Here is an 18,369-nt window from a genome sequence, read left to right as displayed (position 1 = left end):
GCATCCAGAATATGTTTATAAGCTGAAAAAGGCTCTTTATGGACTGAAACAAGCACCGAGAGCATGGCATAAATAACTTTTAGAATCAAAATGTTGCCTTCAAAATGTCAAAAGTTGATCCATCACTATATGTAAAGAAGATGAATGATTGCATTGTTGTGATTTTGATTTATGTAGATGACTTAATCATTGGAGGTGATTCTATGGATGAAATAAGGAAGCTTAGGAAAAATCTTGAAATGCAATTTCATATGAAAGATTTGGGAGAGTTGAGATACTTTCTTGGTATTGAGATGATCAGATTTGAAAGTGGTATATATATGTTGCAAAACAGTATGCAACAAATATGTTGAAGAAGTATGGTATGCTTGGGTGCAAACCTATTGATGTACCACTAGATAAGAACTGCAAATTGAGGGCTGATTTGGGAGCCAAATTAGAATATGTAAACATGTACATGTTTATGGTGGGCAACCTCATATATTTGACTATAACAAGACCTGATTTGAGTTATGTTGTTGGATTAGTCATCCAGTTTATGCAACAGCCAACAAAGCCACATTTGGATTGCATTAGAAGAATCGTGAGGTATGGAAAAGCTACTCAGAACTATGGATTGTTTTACAGGGCTGATCTGGACATAAAGCTAGAAGGATATACAGATGTTGATTGGGCTGGAAGCCAAACTAATAGAAGATCCACAAGTGGATATATGTTTACATTGGGAAGTGCATCTATTTCATGGAGTAGCAAGAAACAAGCTATTGTTGCATTATCAAGTACTGAAGCTGAATATAGAGGAGTTGCAATAGCCACTTGTGAAGAGGTATGGATTAGAAGATTGCTTGTTGATTTGGGAGAATATTTAGATGGTGTAGTCACAATTTGGTGTGACAATATGAGCAGCATTCAGCTCGCAAAAACCCTAGTGTTCCATGCAAGAACAAAGCACATTAAAGTGTATTATCACTTTGTTAGGGAAAAAGTGATTGATGGAGATGTGGATCTGTTGTATGTAAGCACAAATCAGCAAGTTGTTGATATTCTTACAAAGGGATTAAGCATGGAAAAACATACACAGTTCAAGGACATGATGGGAGTTATAACCATTGGTATGATAGTTGAAAAGCATCAAGGAAAGAAGACTGAAGATGATCTCAAGAAAGGATAAGTTGAGCTTAAGGGGGAGCATGGAGAAACAAGCTCAACAAAAGCATATGATGCATATTGGTAAGTGAGATCTTCTATAGTAGCTATTGGGAAATTAGCTACTAGTGGACATGTAGGTAAAACTGTTATTTAGCTATTCACAACTATTTAGTTAGTCACAGCTAATTAGTTGAATATGTAAGTCACTTATATACTTAGGTAAAAAAGTAAGAGTGAGATCTAGTAGAAGAGAGTAGTTGTAAGAGAAGAAGAAAACAGACGAGAGAGGTTTCTCTGCGTATAATGAAATAGAAGCTTTTAGGTTGCTACAGAGGTAAGTCTCCTTCCCCCTTCCTTTTCTGTCTTGAGCACACTAAATGATCCAGCACATCACGATCTGTTGTGCACAAAGAAGAGCCGGAGCGCCTTCGTAACATTTCACATGTATCACGTGAAATGTAATATTTTTGGTCTCATAGGTCATAATTGACCTCCAAAGACGATAATATAATATATCTATCTATCTCTATGTTTTGAAGCTTCCATTAAAATGTGTATAGTTTCTGTTAACATCTGGTGAAGTCAGTTAGGTCTTCAAGCTTCTGCACATAATTCTTTACAGGAAAATCGGCTTCAACACTTTCAGAATTCGGTTTTCGACAATCACCACAACCGATTCGACTTCATTCTTTCTAGCCGATCCGGCTTCTGATTTCAGCCATTACCAATTCGGTTATGAGCTGACTTGTCCAACATCCTTTTGTAAATCTATAGTCTGTTTATTCATTTATTTACAAATTTTTTGTTGCATACACCCATTACAGGGGAGTGTCGAATACGGGGTATAATGGACGTATTCACACTGTCCCATGTGGACAAACTAGGTTTAGGACATTTCTGTAATTAGACTAAAGGGCAGTTGCCCTAACTCAATCTCATTGTCTGGATCAAGAGAACCAAGGAATTTGTATGCAATCTTTGTGATTTCTACAATCTATTTGATACCATGTGATAATTAGAAGAACATGAGATAACATGCCACAACATACAAGGAATGATGAAACGATGGAATTGTATTAAGCGGAATAATAATTGTAGTAATTATGATGAGTGTCTATACAAAACTTGTCGTTAATTTGTGTCTTTTCACATTGTGCAACTCCAAGAGTTGCATCTTTTATTAATTAGTAAATAATTAATTAATGAACTTCACACTTATTAGTGTTCACACAACCCAAATCAACAAGATCACAACATATAAAATGTCAAAGTATGCATACAGAAAAATATTGAGGGTGGTTATATTTCCCCACATGTTATAATAAACTCATAGAGAGAAATAAATCAAGATAATATCCAAATACAAAGTGATAAAACATTTTACCTATGGTGTGAGAGATCAAGAGTAATCAGGAATTAGGTTTAAATGAGTGTCAAGAAAGGCCCTCACCTCAATCCATCGTGGTGGTGTTTTCGTGGTTCCAATCACGGAACCCCTCAACACATCGGATGTGGTACAAAGCATACTTGGTTTGTCCAAACTGTAACACCTTCATCTACGCATACTCTTTTGCCACGAGGCATGACTTGTATTTATCAACAAACTCATCATCCTTGCATTTAGTCTTTCAAACTCACTTTTCCCAATAACCTTGCTTAGTTTATGAACGAACTTCCAACTCTAGTTGTTTAGAATACTCTTCCACTTAGACTTCATAGCCTTTCTCCAATTTGTATCCTTAATTACCTCTTCCACAAGGCCTAGATCCTTGACTCTTCAAGGATAACCACCATAAGTGTTAGGTTTGTAAGTTTTGGCTAGGAATCAATATATGTTTGCTCTCTCCACATTTCCACTACATCTCTTTATCAGCTTCATAGTGGCTTTCCATCGAGGAAGATAAACCGCAGTCCTCCATCTTAAATGCATTAGGAATTAACTAAAGTTAATGTTCCAATGACAAAATTGCACATATTTATCTTGTTTGGGGTCAATGAGAGAACTTATAATATCTTGATATTCATCTTAAAAGTGGGATATCCCAACATTATTGAATTTGTTTGTGCATATTTTCCAAATTCCATTCATTGGTAATATTCAATCTTTACTATCAAAAAAAGTGGAGACAAAGAAGGATATATTGTAAATGTAACCATACCTATCACTATTGTGATTAGGAGCTCATTGAGTTTAGAGTTGATCCATTAATTGTAAGGAACAACTTTGGCAGATTACATTTTAGATGCTCATGCTATGATCATAGACCTTAGAGTTTGGGGTATGTGTATCCTTAGGGATGCCTTTTGCCATCATTGTTCACGCTCCCTAATAATAGGTTATGTTCTTTTCTTCATTCTTGTTTCAAAAAAGAAGCTATTTTCCCATTAGTTAGGAGAGATTGTAATTACAAAAGGACTATACAATGTGGCTTATACATAAATTGGGGAATCACCCTCCAACCAAGTTCAAGAATATGAGACTATGTACATATCCTTTCAAACTGACTACTTAATGTAAGTAGGTACCTATAGCTATACACTAGTGCCCTGCATCGTCGGCCAATATGAGCCGGATCTTGTGGTCTCCAACGAAGGGAAGGTGGAAGGTGAGTAGGAAACAACTAGCATGGGGGCTGGTAGTTCTACCTTGAGCCATTCCCTCCTTGCGTCCCCATTCGCATGTTCCCCCATTTCTGCCAGAACTTAGAAGTGCAAATATGTAGTGAGCACTTCGTTGGAGTGGCTGGAAACCTCGTCCAATTGCCCTTGTAGGCATCTGATAATCATGAACCATATACCCATGATTGATTCCTCCGGGGGCCGTACTAGAGCTTGGAAGGCCTTTAGGCAGCGTGCTTTCCATACATACCACAAGGTGAAGCCTATGATCAACATCCAGATCTCTCGGAACTGATAATAGGTTATGTTCTTATTAATGGAAATTGTGGTTTCATAGTCATTCATCATGTACAAGATAATATGCATGGTAGATGTCATTAGAGGTAGTATGGATCCATCCATGTGTTTAGTCAATGAATTATCCTCTAAGGATATTGGTTGGGTGCTCTATTACTTGTTTACCAATTGATAAATAGATCTGGAATTTCTTTGCACATCTCTCAAACAATCTTACAAAACCAATTGCCTTATTTCCCGTTGTCCTCCTCGCTGCATTTATTTACATACAATAGATAGGAAATGTTTAGCATGTAATTTCTTACATGTTGTCAGATTGTGTAGGGGATACCACTATTTTCAACCTCAGACCCAAGCAAAGAAATTTTCCCCACAACAACCTATGGAGGGGGGAAATGGAGAGTTAAATTGTGAATTTCAGTTTTAGGATCACTTTTTGTTTGTATGCATGATCTCAAAATAAAAACATGAATAGTGTTTGCATTGAATCATCGTGGACCATTTCCCAAGGCTTGAACACACAACTTCTAATTAATTCATTTCTTAAAGGTTGGACACACAACCTTAGAATTTGTGGACCACCAATTGTGCTATTACATCAATATGATAACTAGAATTAGATTAAACTATTTTTCCATAGGTAAGTGAGGTGGTTTTTTAGGTAAATGATTAGTGGGGAGTGCCACAAACAATTTTTTTACATTCAATTTGCTCTTTAGCACATGTTGTATTGTTGAACATGGTAACAAATTCAATGGTTATCCACATTGTTCATAGACTATACACCAGAGTTGGTGTGTCAACATATTAAACACCATCATTTATAATAGGGGATATAAGACAACAAAGATATTTATTAAATGAGCAAGAAGATGATTGAAATTCTTAGAAAGAAATTGTAACTAATATTATTTGCTTTTTTTTGTCGTTAAATTGATTTTGGTTTCACATAATCTAACTCCCCCAAATCAGTTTATAAAATTGGATGGCCAAAAATTAATGCTATATGTTTTTCTCGTTAGCTTTATTGTCTTCCTGCATCCAACCACATTATATATAGTTGCCTTAATGATGGTACTTCCTTGTCCCTCCTCCAATAAATGAAAGAAAAACATAATCTGGCTTAAAATAACTACCATCTTGTCGGTTCCCAAAATCTTAGATACTATTGTAAGCATCAATTTCCACGACATCTTTGCACATGGCAACGTGTAACAAAGCGAATCTTGGTATAAATGTGACATATTCTACTCTATGCTTTAAAACTTAGAAATGACTATCTTATTATTGGTGTTTGGACCATGGTATGCATTCTAAATGTAATTGACTTGTATCTTGACCTTTGGTTGAAGTGTCTTAGTATGTAATTGCTACTTGTAAAGAACCACTACATAGAATAATAAGTTTGACTGCACTTTATTGAACAAATATTGTTTGTGACTTAGTTACATTGTTTACTATATGTGATGCATATAAACTTGGTGAGTACATATTCATTTATACCTCATTGACAATTAAAAAGACATGTGTTGAAAAATATTACATGTGAGCAATCACGTGCAATCCTTTTCCCATGATGTTTATCCTAGACATAAGATTATAAATTCCATACCATTATGGTCTCATTTGAATACCTTAGAACAATTCAAGGGACATGCACAATGTCTTTGTCTTCCTAATACCAACTTATCTTACAAATGTTTGATTATGGCTTTGTGATTCATCATGCTTGTCAAGGATTGAGACTCATATTCTATCCTTGTATCAACAATCAAGAGTTTAATCTTGCTCAAGGTTATGATAGGAAAGTATCCATGTGAACTTTATTGAGCTTGAGTCCTACTATACTATAGATCGTGTTGGAACTTGATTGTGAACTATTGGAATGGAAAAGCAATTGCCCTTGTACTAATATGGACACCTTCGAAAAAACAAACTACAAACATCTAGAAATCGTTTGGAGGCAATGACATGTGTTTATGTGTGTTCTTGGTTTTTTAAGTGTGGTAATCTAAACAATAATTAATATAGAGAATAGGTACCAAAAATCAACATTTTGAAACTCAGGTCGAGAGACATGATACACAAAAACATTGTATAATTAATTACTTTTCCACCGTTTTGGTGATTCATATATATCATGCACTACAAGAAAATTTGGTAGTCACAATGTTCCCATGCAAGCCTCAAGGTATTGATCTCATTCGTGAGTTCTTATATGACCATTGACAACTATAACATCTTAGTAAAATCTCAATATGAGATACATACACTACAACCATTCTTCAATATTGTTCTCATCGTCTCCCATTTGAAGTATATTGATAAATGTCTACAATGCATTATCTTGACACGAAGTTTTTGGTCAACACAACTACATATGCCATGGTCGAAAATCCTCATGACATCGTTTAGGGAAAAGTTGAAACCAAACCAAACCATTTAATAAAAAATTTAAACCTAACCGTTTAGGGAAAAGTTAAAACCAAACCTAAACCAATTAATAAAAAATTTAAACCTAACCAATTAAATCAAACTAATTAAACATCTAAATAAACAAAAATACATTAAATTAAATAAGTATTTAAGTTAAATTTATTAAACCAATAAAAGAAACTTTAATTGAACCATTAAATTAAACAAAAATACATTAAATTAAATAAGTATTTAAGTTAAATTTATTAAATCAATAAAAACCCATTAATTAAACCTTTAAATCAATACACTATTAAGGTAAAAAAAAAGCTAACTAAAAACGTATAAACTTGAGTTTTAGAACCAAACCGAACCGTTTATCAAAAATCCAAACCATTAAAATTATTTTGGAACCAGTAAACCGTTAAACCATGGCTTAACGGTTTGGTTTGGTTTGGTTTGGTTTGAGTCAAAACCGTGCCATTGCTAATGATGAATGAGATCATCTATTGCTCATTACTTTTTATGTTAATTTGAAAGTCCTTTAAATATTTATATAGAATATGCATGTTTTGGAGCCCGTTATGGAGTTTTTAATATATTTTTGTTAACATCCTTTATATTTGCAAGAAGTTTATGGGTCTCTAGTGCTCTAACTGTTAACATATTGTCTTCCTTGTTCCTTTTCAAAAAGTGTATGTGATTCATTCAAAATACAAGATTTGATGGTTATGAACCTAATGGAGAGACACTATTAGCATGTTGACTAGGCATAAATTTAATGGACTTGGTGAGCATATGGAACTTCGTTTTACATGTTTAATATGCAACGTCATTCTAGCTTGCCCAATTTATCTAGAGACTTTTGGCTGACGATAAGTTTGAAAAAACTCCACATGAAATTAAGAAAAATCTTAAAAGCTTTTACTGTGCCTGAAATTTAAAATGACATTGACGTTGCAACGAAATGATTCCCTATCATAGTATAAGTGACCAAAAGTTTTCATGGTTAGGTTTAAAAACATAAGTAGCGCAATTTAGAATCATTACCCCTAAACAAATGTTAAGAAATTGTGAGGAGCTATATCTCATTTGACTCATATGTATACAACAATGAATGCCTTAAGACTAATGATGAAATTGATGGGGAGCACATTCAAACGTCAATGCAAATATTTCATTATAAACTTCTATTAATAAGTAGTGATTGTGATGCGACTTCAAAATTGTATAGCACCTACAATCCAAGATGTGGAATTATGACTTTATTATATTTTTGAGATACTCTAGAGCTATTCATCGTTTTATCCAAACAAATCTAAATACATATATGAGAGAGGAGCTTGTTTATTGATGGATGTGTATGGAATTGATTGTAGGGGGGATTTTGAAATCGAATTACATATAATTACATGTGTGTGTCTTGAGATTACGCATCCCTTTGTAATTTGCACATTTAATAACCCCTTCTTTTGTGACTAGGAATGTTCAATTTGCTATAGTTTGTAGACAACTGTAGATGAGACATATATTGTTGCAATCACTCCATCCGAAACAAAGACAAATGTACTTGTTTAATTCATTGTTCTTATTCACTCTATGTATTTTGTAGTATTTTCATAAAGAAGCAATATTTTAATGCTTCAACATTGAATACATGTAAGAATTAGGAAGGACCTAAAGTTAAAACGAGAGTTAATTTGGACACAATATTGTTTTTTTAATCCTTTCGAAGTTTTGATGCATGGTTGCAACTCTCCAGTGCCTAAGCAAGGGGATTTACCCACAAAATGTAGATTTGGCTACATGAAACTAGGGAATGACTTGAGTTGAGATTTACCAAAGGCTATACCTTACCTCGAACTTTCACATGTGTGATAACATATTTAAGACATATATACATGTTTAATGTATAAAAATCTCATTTAGATACCCTTTATAAAGGGATATTTACCGTTACACATAAACTTGCATGTATCCAGATTCCAACACAAATGAATTGATCACTTTTCTATCGAGCCGCTTTTTCTTACTAGCATATCCAAAGATATTACCCATGGAATTAAAGAACGAATACATAGGTTGGAGATTACATGTTTTCACTTTTGCATGCTTATGTTTATTTCTTAACATTTAATTATATGTGAACTTTAGGTTCATAGTTTGATTGTGTTTAGAGTTCCATAACTTTCATTCATTAACGAGGAGCCATTGTCACAAACCAAGTTTCATAGTTGGATCTTGTATATTTACGAGGCATCTTTATAATTTTCATACACATGTAAATAACATGTGAGGAAACACGAAAACTTAAAATATGCATGTGAAATTGTTAATTTCCATAGATAATTATTTGGGATTTTTTTCCATCTTTTGAAATTGTAGTTGATGTGTGTGCCATCATCATGCATATTGTCACATCAAATTGATACAAGAATATGATAATCGAACACTGATGTCTGGCATCAACACCATTTTGTCACACAAATTTCTATTTGATTATGTTGCTAATTCCGAATGAGGAAACATATGATACACCATAATGTTATTTACTTCATTCCGAGGGGAAAATCGTGATAATATTTGGATTTACCTATCCACTACTATCATACCTTGCAAGGAAGGGAATATCATTACTTGAAAAGCATTAAGAATCATTCATTGACAAAAGCATATCAACATTCATGTGTCGTACAAGCACTGAGTTGGGGCTAGTAGTATATGGGTTCTATTCGTACAAATTTGTTTTTTGTCGAATGACTTATGCACTAGAGCTCTCCTTTTGTGTATGTGGGGTTGTTGCACTAGTAGGTGTAAGGTAGAATCATGGTCCCCAATTGATGTAAGGAAGAAGTCGAATTTTGGGCAAATACTAGCACAATGAGAACTTGTTTGCAAACTAAACTAATGGATATTCTATTATCGGGATTGCAAATTGGTGGGGAATCAAGATATATAAAACTAAAGTAATTGGGGTGGGGGGGGTGAGGATATATTCCTTCACAAATATGAAATTATATAATATGTGAGGACTTTTTTAGAGGTTTGTTGACTTCAACAAAAAACGCGTTACATGAAGTCAATGTTAGTGTAGGAACTACATGCACCTTAGGAATTAAAAATGAGCTCAAAAACACGGTTCAAAATAAAAATTTCCATGCTCCTAAAATTTACAAATTCCAAAATGGCCTCAGGCCTCGATTCCATCAAAGAGCTTAAACACTCCAAGATTAAAGAATTAGAGAATGGGGGATTTCTCGATCTTATCATGAAATTAAGATATAAGAAAAACACAAAAAGGTGGAGGGAACAGAGACATTAGGAAAAGGAACTAAAAAGAAAGAAAATCTAAGTGCTCCTCCAAGTTTAGACCCTTTGAGAAAAACCAATACTAACCATTTGCTTCCGACCTTTATAAAAGATCATAAGTTCTATGGTTAAAAATTGGTGCCACGCACACGGGTGCCAATCTATTATCGCACACTTACTACCTTTCTTCTTTTCCTCCGATATTTCCTGACATTATTTCAAATTTTGATACTTCGTCGTTTCGAGAAGATCTGCACGTTATTCCGTAGCACCGAAACCTCTTTTTTACATTCTACATATTATGATTCTTCATTATCGATATGTCCTTTTTAAAATGGTAGCTCTCGTTGGAACAACTGTAATGCATTAAATATGTTCGTAACGACTTTTTTGATCTCCCTTTTAATAATAAAAAAATCTCCTTATCGTCCTTCTCATGCCTGATATTTTATGTACGTATTGTTTTGACTTTTGACTCAACAATCAGCTAATGGGATGCTTTGGGATTATTCATCTCTCTCTCTGCTTCTTTTTTCATAAATACCTTACCCTTGGTAAGTTGTTACACTATAAGCATTATGTCTTGGGTTCAAACCCCAATATCTCACCTCTCTATTAGATACTTCACACATATATTTTTTAATTCACTAGATGCCATCGTGAAATGTAGAGGTTCAACCCATGACCACCTGGTCTCCATTGGGCAACCTTACCAACTGAGCTACATCCATCTGGGCTCTCTTTCTCTTTCTCTCTCTTTAACAACACAACTATGATGTGTTTTTGCATCGATTCTAGACTTTATCTAAGGGATAATTCTCTCTACATTGGAAATTTGATTTCCTTTTCGAATATATTGGTGACATGTCCTTAGTTTATATTGGTGACATGTCCTTAAGGCATCCTTATATTGGTGACATGTCCTTAGCTTGTGCACATAAACACACACATGTGGTGTGAGCATGTTCGTTGCATGTAGAGACATTTGAAGTTGCTTGTATTGGACCCATAACATCGGACTGTACATCACTAGACCTAGAGATTTCATAATAATAGGAATTTACATACACATTGAACCGACTATCAATAACCTAGAACATTCTCGGATTAGAGGTGGAGACATTTCCATTGTTAGTTAGGTCTCTTAAGCAATCTCAATTGACATAATCATAAACATCTATGCGTGTATTGTGTTCATTTGACATGAGATTCATGGAGTCACTTAGAAACCCATTACTTCTTGCATAAGTGTGCCATTTAAAGTGTTCACCATAGATAGACTAGATAAAGCCCTAATGAGCAATGAGGATATATATGTATGGTGGAAGCACATATATATTTCCTAAAAACAAAAATACATAGCTAATCTCGACAATTTATGCCACAAAAAAAGTTTTGTATTGCGGGGTTAAGGGGTCAACACAATTATTTAGGGGATCGCTAAGGGTTGGGTCACCTCATGTTTTTAATACACCTTGAATGCACATTATATAAAAACTATAGGTATAGTCAACCCTCGATTACACGAATAGTCAAACATAAACTCTTTCGTATTTGTTGCACCCATCAAGCTAAGCCAAATGCATTAATATATCTTCTACATGTTTCCATCCAATTTCAAACAATATTAGCCAATACAGTAATGAAATATTTAAAATAAGTTCACAGAGACTCAACTCACCTTTTTACACGTCGAACTCGCCCAAATGCATTAAAAGTGTATGTTTAAAGATATTTACTTTCCAATTCTAAATCATGACTGGATTGAGAAATAAATCATGTTTCAACACGAGTTGTTTAGTTAGCTAAGCGAACACGTAATGATTCAAAGTGATTGGATTTGATGTGCCTTTCATTATGGTTTTTTACTTGTTCTTTTGATACTTTCCTTTCAATAGTTCATCTAAACAATTTTCTTTGAATCCATCATCAATCCTCATTCAGTAGGCTTTAAGTTCATCAAACATATTTTTCCTTTTTAAACTCTATTAGCTTTACTTAATTTCCCGTTGAGCGGTTGTTATTATTATCAAGTACATTAAACTCTAGTAGGCAACAAATATGTCAATGAAAAAACTGAACAGTGGGCAAACTTACATTGTTTTTACAATATGATTAATACTTTGGTAGATTTGTATGCAAAATGTGGTGCACTAGTGAATGTCTCTGGCAGCCAAGAGCAGTTGGAAAAGGTAAAAAATCCATGATGAAGTTGTTAAGAATATTTGGAAGTGTCTATATATCATTTAAATCATTTTAGACATAATATAAAGCATCATTGGGAAAAAAAAAAGTTAAGGAGGGACAAAATTTGTCTTAGTGCAATGCTTTCTACCAAAGTATTTTTAATAAATTAGAGATTTTCTATTGACCCCTCCAAAGAAACCATTATTTATATAGAAATCTATATAATCATTCAAAGAGTTACTGTATTTAATATCTAATAATCTAAAGTTTGATTCCTTATATAATTTGGAGAGGATTAGAAATACACTTCACACTCGCATATACGTTTACAAGGATTATATGTTGTTTTATGTTAATGCTCAGATTTGCACATCTTCATGGAAAGGATTGTCAGAAGTGAATTTAACTTAGCCTTTACTACCCAAATATCTGAAGTCATGTTGGTTTTGTAATGGGAACCTTGTTTAGTTATTGTGGAGTCAATCCTTCGAAAAATGTCGTAAACCTTATGAACTTGGTTGTGAGACATATATTTTAAGGTTTGGAAACATGTTAGCATTAGAGGAATGACCATTTTCAATTAATTTGAAGTCGATGACATATATGAAACACGTAACTTTAATGATGCATTTTTTGTACGAATTGTCCATAGCCATCTCATGGATCAAGATTCAATGTATCAATTTTAATTTTTTGAGGGCTTAACATCTCAATGGGTCTCCATTGCTCCAACGCTAATGAACTTTTTGACCCAATAGTCCACACAATTACGTCGATGGTCTAATCAATTAATCGGGACATAATACATGAAAAATATTAAAAGGAAATATTGACCTAATATAAATTTTGACAACCTATTTGTTCTATACCAACCACCATACACATGTGCTCCTTGCATACTAAGTCATGTGTGTCGCACAATAGGGGGTGTGTAAATCTAGACTTAGCTATTATGATGGCAATGCCTTTTTTTATTATGATGGCCACTTTATAATGATGTTGCATCAACTTTTTTTTGTTGGTCTGAGTTAACTATTTGCTCTAGTTAATGGGGTTAGTGTCTTTTTGGTTTTGTAGTATGTATTAGGTTCTCCCAACACTTTAAATGGGACGTCTTATGAACGAGATCATGGGGTTCAATATTATGAGCTTTGGTCTCGTCTCAATTTATTTATTTCATTGTAATGTTTTTCTCACTATTTTCAGCCATCTTGATTGCTAGAATATTATGAAATCCTCAAAGTGTCAACAACCAATTAGGGCTTTGCTTTGTAGCTTAACACCATATCTATTGTTGTGTTTCATGATGATTCAGACAAATGATAACTCTCATTGAACCTTGATTATATGTAGCAATTGATTTTGCCATAAGTCATCGGCAGACAACCATAAAAGTGTGTTGTCCTTCAAGATCATTGATCGAGGATGGTTGCATGCATTGTAGTCATGTTTGAGATGGTTTTGATTGACAATAACCCACCTTGGATCTACAAGGAAGTTTGTTGATGTTATTGCTAGTTATTCATTAACGAAAAAATATTGAAATGCATTACAAGAATTTAGGAGGAAAAGCACCCTAGCTACCTTCAAAACTAATTTGTAGGATTTAGACAAATTTGGGCCAACTATATACTCAAACTTGGAGTAAAGTTCGGGCATTACAAAAAAAGTTTGTATATTGAAGATTCATTAATTTGAAGAAGCATCTACATTGTGAAGAGGTGTTATGTTCAAGAGACATTTGCATATGGAAGTGATGCTCTTTCCAAAAAGCATTATGTTTTCATATCTTCAAGTGATACCTCTCCTCTCCTTCCCCCTAGTACATCATTCTTTGAAGTATAGTTCGAGGACCATATGGATGTGATATATGGGAAAGTTTGTTACATCCTTCCCCAATACGTATTAGATTTTGTTTTCCTAAATTTGGAATAAAACTCATATAATCTTGATTTAATTTATCTTCTCATAATTGCAGCTAATGACAATATCTAGCCCTTGATCTGATGTGTACTCCTTTGTAGGATGTGCACATGGGAGTTTGGCAAAATGAATGTATATAGTATTGATTTATTCCCTTCCATAGACTCGATCTAGGTTCATTGAGTTGTCCGTTTGCTTAACTAATTGTCTGAAAATTGCAAGTTTGTCCATGGGAGCAAAGATCGCAAGTGAGCTACAAACCCTAGCAAGGTGCATAGGAATGGAACCCTCCTCGTAAATAGTTAGGTGACAAATCCTTATTTTGTGGGGGGGGGGGGGGGGGAGAGAGAGAGAGAGAGAGAGAGAGAGAGAGAGAGAGAGAGAGAGAGAGAGAGTTTACAAACATTGAGGATAGTATGTCGGTTATTTGGCGCACTATAGCTCATTGGTCGTGGGCTTATCATACCATCTATCAATCATGCCACATCTTTTTAATCTTAAAGGGATTTCTTTAAGGCTTCATGCATTTAAAGGAGTACTTTATGGGCTTTGTATCTACCCATGTTGTTGAGGGTACATTTCTAATTTCTCCTAATCCTTGAAAAGAGGAAGCTTGGAGGAGCGATTGAGCTCCCAGTATGGAGGTATTGCATAAAGTTGGCAAGGGACGCATGTAATTCACCCTAAAGTTTTTGAGAGTGATCTGGAAGAGGAATATGGGAACCCACACTAGAATGCAATAGTGTCGCACGAGGAGTAGGAGAGAGGACAATGGAGTAGTTTTGTGGTCGATAAAGATACGGAATCGGAAGCTGCTCTATGAAAAAAAAACCTGTAAAAATGTGTATGTGTGGCATGCATTTTGTGTGTGTGTGTGTGTGTGTGTGGACTTAGAAGCTTCTATAAAATAAAAAGAATAACACTTATGGAGCTTCTTAAGTTTTGTTTGTTTCCTTTGTAGAAAGTGATAAAGGTGATGATAAAGGAGAAAGAAATTCGATAAATTACCAATGTGTTAATCATTAAAAAAAAGAAGACTGGCTACTCCCGGTGCAACCAGTTACTGTGCATACGTGTTTGCTTTCTATGCCCGCTTCTTCTGGTGGGTGACGGTCGGTTGTATAGTATATGTATGTATTGTACTATGCCCATGGCTTCCGTATGATTTGCGTTGTCTTTTCGAGACCGGCTATAGGCTTGCACATTTTTGAAAAAATTGAAAAAAAAGCGAAAACAAAAAATAAAGCGGAAGACGAAGAATAATAAGTAAGCAATTAACTTTAACAAAAAAAAAAACAAAAAGAAATAGATGGCGAAAAAGAAGGAGAAGAAGCAAGTATGTACATACCATTATGTACCATACCATACCATACATATAAAAATGAGATGGAAGAAATTAAAATATGTACATATGTATGTATTTTGAAGAGAGAAGACACAAAGCACACACACACACACACACGCACGTTATCTCTCTCTAGATTTGGGAGGCCTGTAGGCTGTGAATGTGCCTCTAGATTGGCAACCATGTCTCTCAGACTTTCCCTCTGTGTGTGTGTATGTGTCTCTCTCTCTCTACATTGGCAAGAGAGAGAGAGAGAGAGAGAGTGTGTGTGTGCCTCTAGATTGGCAGCATGTGTGTATCTCTCTCTAGGCTCTCTACTCTTTGTAAGCAATCCAACTAAGAGAGAGAGAGAGAGAGACATCCAGCTCACTCTGCCCCCACTCTCTCTCTCTCTCTACCACCATTACCCCCAAAAACACTGAGAGAGAGAGAGAGCACTTCTTCTTCTTCTTCTCCACCCACCCACCCACTCCTCCTCACCTCTTCCCCACATTCTCTCTCTCTGTCTCTCTCTGTCTCTCATCACCATCACCATCACCATCACCATCACCATCACCATCACCAAGCAGCAGCAGTAGCAGCAGGCAGCACTACCATCATCTGCTACATCTCCTCCACAGAAGAACACCATCCATCCATGAAAGAATGAATGAAAAGAAAGAATTGAATTGAATTGAATGAGCCACCACAATTCCATCATCCACATCAATCCGGACTACATACATATATACAATATATATATGTATATATATCTTGCATACCATATGTCTGATCTTTACTGGATTCCATTTCTTGTATACATCCATCATCCCACTCACACACCCATATATATATGTCCTATCTAGCCTTTCCATTATTTCCTTCTCTTACAGTCTCTCCTACCTATATTGCAGAACAGACACATACAATGATGCCCCGATGATTCATCAAACCCCCTCTCCTCCTCTCTACATCTCCACCATGACCATTTCTCATGTGCCCCATCTTGCTGCATCTGTCTCCTCCATTACCACCACAACTAATCTTCTCCCAACAACATATCTCCTCATCTTAATCATCATCCTTACCTCCTTCAATTTGCCCCTAGTAGCCTCCAGATTCACATCCGATCTCTTCGCGCCACAGCAACGACAACAACAGGCAGCGTTGTTGTCCCCCGCGGATTGGCCAAGGTTCCGGGAGGCCCCATCCTTCCGCAATGGGAAGGAATGCCTCTTCTCGGAGCTCTACCCCTCGATCACGGCGGCCACATACTCGGCCGAAGAAGAGGAGACAAGCCTTTGCGACCCGCTCTCGGTGCACATCGCCATGACCCTGGACGCCAACTACATCCGCGGATCGGTGGCCGCGATCCTCTCGATTGTGCAACACTCGGCGTGCCCCGAGAATGTGGTCTTCCACTTCCTGGCGTCCGAATTCAAGCACGAGCTGGGCCGGGTCCTCCGGGCCACATTCCCGTACCTAAGGTTCAAGGTCTACGACTTCGACCCGGGACTCGTGAAGGACAAGATCTCGGCCGCGATCCGGGAGGCGCTGGAGCAGCCGCTCAATTATGCGAGGACGTACCTCCCGGACATCCTCCCGTCTTGCGTGAAGCGCGTGATCTACCTCGACTCCGACCTAATTGTGCTCGACGACATTGCAAAGCTATGGGACATTGACCTCGATTCGCACCCGCTCGGCGCGCCCGAGTATTGCCACGCCAATTTCACCGCCTACTTCACCGACCTCTTCTGGATGGACCCGACATTGTCCGGGGTGTTCGAGGGCCGCAGCCCGTGCTACTTCAACACCGGCGTCATGGTCATGGACCTCGACATGTGGAGGCTGTGGGGATACACCCGTGCCATCGAGGAATGGATGGAGGTCCAAAAAGAGATCAGGATCTACGAGCTCGGCTCGCTCCCGCCCTTCCTGCTCGTGTTCGCCGGCGACGTGAAGCCGATCGAGCACCGGTGGAACCAGCACGGCTTGGGCGGTGACAACCTCCAAGGTTTGTGTAGGACCTTGCACCCTGGGCCTGTTAGCCTCTTGCATTGGAGTGGCAAAGGAAAGCCTTGGGTGAGACTTGACAATCACTCGCCCTGTTCCCTCGATAGCCTTTGGTCGCCCTACGATCTAGCGTCCGCCTTGTACTTGCAAAGCTAAAAAAAAAACAAGAAACAAAAACCCCCAAATATGTTCTCTAAGGCTAGTAGTCCCCAATGATATGGGCGGGGACATGTTCCGAGTCCTCCATGCTAAGCACATCGACGACAAACGTTGGCAAGCATGGTCATGGGTTAACATCGTATAACCCCCCCACCCCATTCCCTACATACTTATCAATGCTCTTCATGATCTAACTATGGTCATATAGCTATAAATAGAGGAGCACCACCTCTCTAGGGGGGTGAGGACCTTGCGGGAAGAGACGTGAGCTTCGCATATATACCACCAAGCAAACCCGAGGTTATGGTAACAAATAAGAGCTTATTGCATCTATAAGCCTTAACAATAAGGTTGAGAATGTACATTATACCCAACATATTTATTTATTTATTTATTAAAGTATACTTAATGGCCATATTGGCTTTCTTCTTTTTAAGGTGCTCAACTTATGGCATTTTTATTAACCATTAATCCCTCCTTCCAGTTGTTATTTGATAACTATACATGTTAGTAGATTATACAATCGTTTCGTCGCGGGTGTATGTCCACTCCTCAAATCGAGGCTGAATGCAATCAATGGTTTTTACACACATACTCATATGTGCATATAGGTAAGGAGGAGGGTGGACTACATAATTTGCTTGATGGCAATCTAAATTGTTATACGCCTTAGATGCTTTCACGTGAAAGGCTTTGCATTTAAATATCAAACTTTCACCGTGTGCGGACACTCTTTATTAGAGGGGTGTTGTGTACCACAAATATGACCAATCTTTGTGTCAACAAGCCCTCATTTGAGGTATTAAGTGTTCACCACTTTGTACATGCCTTGTTGGCTCTATGGTTGGGATGCAATTTGTTGATTGTGCTAATGGTTTGCTTAAGACAAACCTTGCTTCTGTGATCTCATGAGGTCCTTGAGAGGCTCTATTAAAAGGTGGCTCGGAGATTACTTCTTAAAGTTAGTGTGATCT

At 36.6% G+C, this 18,369-nt stretch overlaps 1 protein-coding gene and 1 pseudogene across 1 annotated transcript in view; one reads left to right on the top strand and one right to left on the bottom strand.

Annotated features, from left to right (window-relative positions):
* Window positions 1-15,718, bottom strand: part of LSM8 (Small nuclear ribonucleoprotein family protein) — a 54,618-nt gene extending 38,900 nt beyond the window's left edge. The window contains exon 1 of the mRNA XM_087326741.1: window positions 15,711-15,718. The gene's annotated coding sequence lies outside the window, so the exon portion shown is untranslated. The remainder of the gene's footprint in view (window positions 1-15,710) is intronic.
* A 186-nt stretch (window positions 15,719-15,904) lies between these two features.
* On the top strand, window positions 15,905-17,827 carry LOC147857796 (putative galacturonosyltransferase-like 3 pseudogene; annotated as a pseudogene).
* Window positions 17,828-18,369: the final 542 nt, after the last annotated feature.

Source organism: Azolla caroliniana, unplaced genomic scaffold, assembly GCF_043228905.1.
Source record: "Azolla caroliniana isolate FFs.n. ecotype wild unplaced genomic scaffold, voAzoCaro1.0.p SCAF_11, whole genome shotgun sequence".
NCBI classification, from domain to species: Eukaryota; Viridiplantae; Streptophyta; class Polypodiopsida; order Salviniales; family Salviniaceae; genus Azolla; species Azolla caroliniana.
The sequence above is the reverse complement of the archived record's forward strand: the minus strand, read 5'-3'. Positions and strand labels throughout refer to the sequence as shown.